The sequence below is a fragment of the Cataglyphis hispanica genome, unplaced genomic scaffold (genome assembly GCF_021464435.1).
Source record: "Cataglyphis hispanica isolate Lineage 1 unplaced genomic scaffold, ULB_Chis1_1.0 scaffold82_size5492, whole genome shotgun sequence".
NCBI classification, from domain to species: Eukaryota; Metazoa; Arthropoda; class Insecta; order Hymenoptera; family Formicidae; genus Cataglyphis; species Cataglyphis hispanica.
This window is the reverse complement of record NW_026099280.1, coordinates 102-5146: the sequence shown is the minus strand read 5'-3', so window position 1 is coordinate 5146 and position 5045 is coordinate 102. Positions and strand designations below refer to the sequence as shown.

General features: G+C 20.9%; 2 pseudogenes; both read right to left on the bottom strand.

Annotated features, from left to right (window-relative positions):
* Nucleotides 1-286: 286 nt before the first annotated feature.
* Nucleotides 287-1951, bottom strand: LOC126858699 (cytochrome c oxidase subunit 2-like; annotated as a pseudogene).
* On the bottom strand, nucleotides 378-3582 carry LOC126858698 (cytochrome c oxidase subunit 1-like; annotated as a pseudogene).
* Between the last annotated feature and the right edge of the window lie 1463 nt (nucleotides 3583-5045).

Here is a 5045-nt window from a genome sequence, read left to right as displayed (position 1 = left end):
GTAAACCTTTAAAAACTGAAAGAGTATGGGATCCTTGGAAAGTTGATTCTCGAATTACATCTCGTCACCATTGATATATACATAATAATGTACATGGGATTGATAAAAAAATAAAATAATTTATTTTATGAAATCATATAATTATAGAGATTAAATTATTAAAAGGCTTAGAGAAGTAATGATTGGTCATGGACTAAATGAAACTAAATGAAATGTATGATTTTGAATAATTTTTTTCATATGAAAAAAATAGATATTAAAAATTAAATTTCTCTTCTATAAAGAGTTGAGAGGATAGAAAAAACATATGCTTGAATAATAGAAATTGAAATTTCTAAGATGAATAATAAAATTTGGGAAAAAATTATTATTATAAGAATAAAAATATTATTAATAGTTTCTCCTGATGATCCTAAAAGGGATAAAAGTAAATGTCCTGTAATTATATTTGCTGTAAGTCGAATGGCTAAGGTAAAAGGTCGGATAATTAGACTGATAGATTCAATGATTACTATAAAAGGTATTAAAATATAAGGGGTTCCTTGAGGGGTTAGGTGAGTTAAAAGTTCATTTGTGTAAATAAATATTCTGTAAAGAATTATAGAAATTCAAAGGGTTAAAGAAATAGAAAAGCAAAATCTTAAATGTCTAGAGGATGTAAAAATATATGGGAATAGTCCTATGAAATTATAAGAAAGAATTATAGAAAATAATCTTAAGAAAATAATTAAGTTTGAATAAGAATAATTGATTAAAATTTTAAATTCATTAAATAAGAATTTTAACATTAAGTTTCATATTATAATATATCGAGAGGGAATTAATCAAAATTGATAGGGAAGAATAAAAAAGATAATTAAAAATCTTAGTCAGTTTAAGGAAAGATTTAAATTTGTTGAAGGATCAAAATTGAAAATAAATTTATTATCATTTTCAAATTCAATTTAATTTATTTTTTTTAATAAATAAATTTTTTAGTGGGATAGGAAGGTAAAAAAAGTAAATTGTTCTTATTGTAATAAATAAAATAGTTAAAGAGATAATAAAAGTAAGGGTTCATATTATTGGTATTAAATGTGGAATAAAAGAATATTTTAATTAAAAAATATTTTTAAATTGACAATTTAATGTTATTTATTTAAACTAATTCTTTAACATTAAAAATAGGTGTTAAACTATTATAATTGATTTAAAAAATCAAAACTTACTTTTCAGTCATTTAATGAGAATAAATAATTAATTTTTGATAAAAATTTTATATATATATATAATTTTAATATAAAGATTTTAATCAATTTTTAAAGTTAATAAAATTAGTTGATTCAATAACAATAGGTATAAATCTGTGATTTATACCACAAATCTCAGAGCATTGACCAAAAAATACTCCTGGACGATTCATTAATAAAAGTGATTGATTAAGTCGTCCGGGAGTAGAGTCTATTTTAATACCGAGAGATGGGACAGTTCAAGAATGAATTACATCTATTGAGGTTGTTAAAATTCGAATAGGATAATTAAATGGTAAAATACAACGGTTATCAACATCTAGTAGGCGAAATTCATTTATTTTTAAATTTTGAGTGGGGATTATAAATGAGTCAAATTCAATATTAGAAAAATCAGAATATTCATATCTTCAATATCATTGATGTCCGATAGATTTAATTGTAATTTTGTTATTAAATATTTCATCAGTTAAATATAAAATTTTAATAGAAGGAATGGCAATAAGAATTAAAATTAATATGGGTATAATAGTTCAGATTATTTCAATTAGATGTCTTTGAAGTAAAAATCGATTAATAAGTTTATTATTAATTATAGAAAGTATAATGAAAAAAATTAGTGATATAATGAAAGTTAAGATTATTATAGTAAAATCATGGAAAAAAATTATTATATCATATGTTGGAGAATTTGAATTTTGAAGTGTTATTAATCAAGTATTAATTTTTAATAAAAGTAAAAATCTTTATAAATGAGATTTAAATTCATTGCACTTTATCTGCCATATTAAAATTAAATTTAATAATTAATATATTTTATTTATTAAATTGAAGGAATTTCATTATATCTGTGATTTATAGGGGGATATGAATTAAATCATTCTAAGGAAGAATTTAAGAAAAATAAGTTTATAATTATTCGTTTAGAAGATAAAGCTTCTCAAATTAAGTATATTAAGAAAATTAATCTTAAAATTGAAAGAATAGATCCAATTGAAGAAATAATATTTCAAGATAGAAATGTGTCAGGATAGTCTGAATAACGTCGAGGTATACCTCTTAATCCTAAGAAATGTTGTGGGAAAAAAGTCAAATTAACACCAATAAATATTGAAATAAATTGAATATTTAATAGGTAGTTATTTAAGGAGTAACCTGTGATTAGGGGGAATCAATGAATGAATCTAGCAATAATAGCAAAAACAGCACCTATAGATAAGACATAATGAAAGTGAGCTACTACATAGTATGTGTCATGAAGAATAATATCAATAGATGAATTTGAAAGTATTACTCCTGTCAATCCTCCTATTGTAAATAAGAAAATAAATCCTATTACTCATCAAAGAGATGAATTATTATTAATTTTTGTTCCATGTAAGGTTGAAATTCAGCTGAAGATTTTAATTCCAGTAGGAATAGCAATAATTATAGTTGCAGAAGTAAAGTATGCTCGAGTGTCTACATCTAGTCCAATAGTAAATATATGATGGGCTCAAACAATAAATCCTAAGAATCCAATTGCTATTAAGGCATAAATTATACCTAAGGCTCCAAATGTTTCTTTTTTTCCTCTTTCATTTATAATGATATGAGAAATTAATCCAAATCCAGGAAGAATTAAAATATATACTTCAGGGTGGCCAAAAAATCAGAATAAATGTTGATAAAGGATTGGGTCTCCCCCTCCTGAAGGATCAAAGAATGAGGTATTAAGATTTCGGTCGGTTAATAGTATAGTAATTGCTCCAGCTAAGACTGGAAGAGAAAGAAGAAGAAGAATAGCGGTAATTAAGATTGATCAAATGAGTAAAGGAATTTTATCTATGGATAAATTATTATGGTGTATATTTAAAATTGTAGAAATAAAATTGATTGCACCTAAGATTGAGGATATACCTGCAATATGAAGGGAAAAAATAGTAAGATCAACAGAAGGGCCATTATGAAAAATATTGGAAGCTAAGGGGGGGTAAATAGTTCATCCTGTTCCTGTTCCATCATTAATAAAATTTCTAAGAATTAATAAAGTAATTGAGGGGGGGAGTAATCAAAATCTTATATTGTTTATTCGAGGATAGGCTATATCAGGGGATCCTAATATTAAGGGAATTAGAAAATTTCCAAATCCCCCAATTATAAAAGGTATAATTATAAAAAAAATTATAATAAAAGCATGTCTAGTTACTACGGTATTATAAATTTGATCATTATTTAATAATGATTCGCAAGATCTAAGTTCAAGTCGAATAATTATTCTTAAGGAGGATCCAATTATTCCAGCTCAAATAGCAAATAAGAAATAGAGAATTCCAATATCTTTATGATTAGTAGAATATAATCATTTGTTCATAAGATATAGTAAATAAAATAATTTAGATAATAGAAAAATTATAAAAGATAGGGTAAAATTAATTTGAATTAAATTAAGGGAAGAAATAAAATATAGGGAATAAATAGATTAATTAATTGAATAAATTAAAAAAAGGAAGAAGAAGGAAGCATTATGTCTGATAAAAGTAATAAATTGTAAATTTATTGATGAAAATATTAATTTTTCTAGTGCTAAAAGGAATTTATAATATGAATATTATAAATTAGTTATTAATTTTTTAATATTATTTAATATTTTATAGTTTAAGAAAAATATTAAGTTGCAAATTTAAAGTTATTTTTAAAAAAAAAATTAAAATATTTAATTAAAAATAAATTAAAAAAATTGAAATTAAATAATAAAAATTATTAAGGATAATAAAGATCTAAAATATAAATAAATAGATAAATTTTTAAAGTTGATATATTTTAATTTAATAAAATTATTAATTAGTTTAATTTTTAATGAAAAAAAAAATATTGTTAAATTTATTAAATTAATATAGATATAAATTAAGATAAAAGAATTTAAAATTATTAAAATAAAAATTAAATGTAGATTAGAATTAAAAATAAAGATATAGATACTAAATCATTTTATAAAAAAAAATGATAAAGGAGGAATTCTTGCTAGATTAAGTATTAGAATTAGGGGGATTAGATTAAAATTTAAAGGAAAAGAATAATTTAAGAAAAAATTAAATGAGAATTTAAAATATGTTAAAAATAAATTAATTAAAAAAATAATTGATATGTAAAAAATTATATAAGTCAATCAAAATAAGGTTTTTAAAAAAATTAATATTAACATTCAACTAGATTGATTAATTGAAGAATAAGTTAGTAATAATTTAAAATTGAGTAAATTAATTATTTTAAAAGTAGAAATGAATGAGGATGAGAGGATTATAAAATATAGAATAATTTTTTTTACTTCAATAATGGAAATTATATAAAAAGGGATAATTTTTTGAATCGTTAAAAATAAAAATAAAATGTCTCATGAAAGATAAAGAGAAATTAGAGGCATTCATAAGTGAAAAGGAGGAATGCCTAATTTTAGTATGAGAGCAATTAAAAAATTAAGATTAAAAAAATCATTATTAAAAAAAAAAAAATTTGTTGATAGTGAAAAGATTAATATTAAAGATGAAATTTCTTGAATAATATAATATATAAAAATAATTTTTTTATTATTTAATTTTATACATAAATAACAAATAAATAAAAAGTTATTAATTTCTATAAAAAATCATATTATTATAAGATCAAAAAAAAATAAAGGAATTAAAGCAAAATTAATTAAATTTCAAACGATAAAAAATTTATTAAATAAATTAAAAGAATATATATATATAAGTTTAAAAAATAAATAATTTAAAAAATTATTATTTTAATAAATTTTTTAAATTTAATAAAAATTTAAATAACAATAAGAGGATT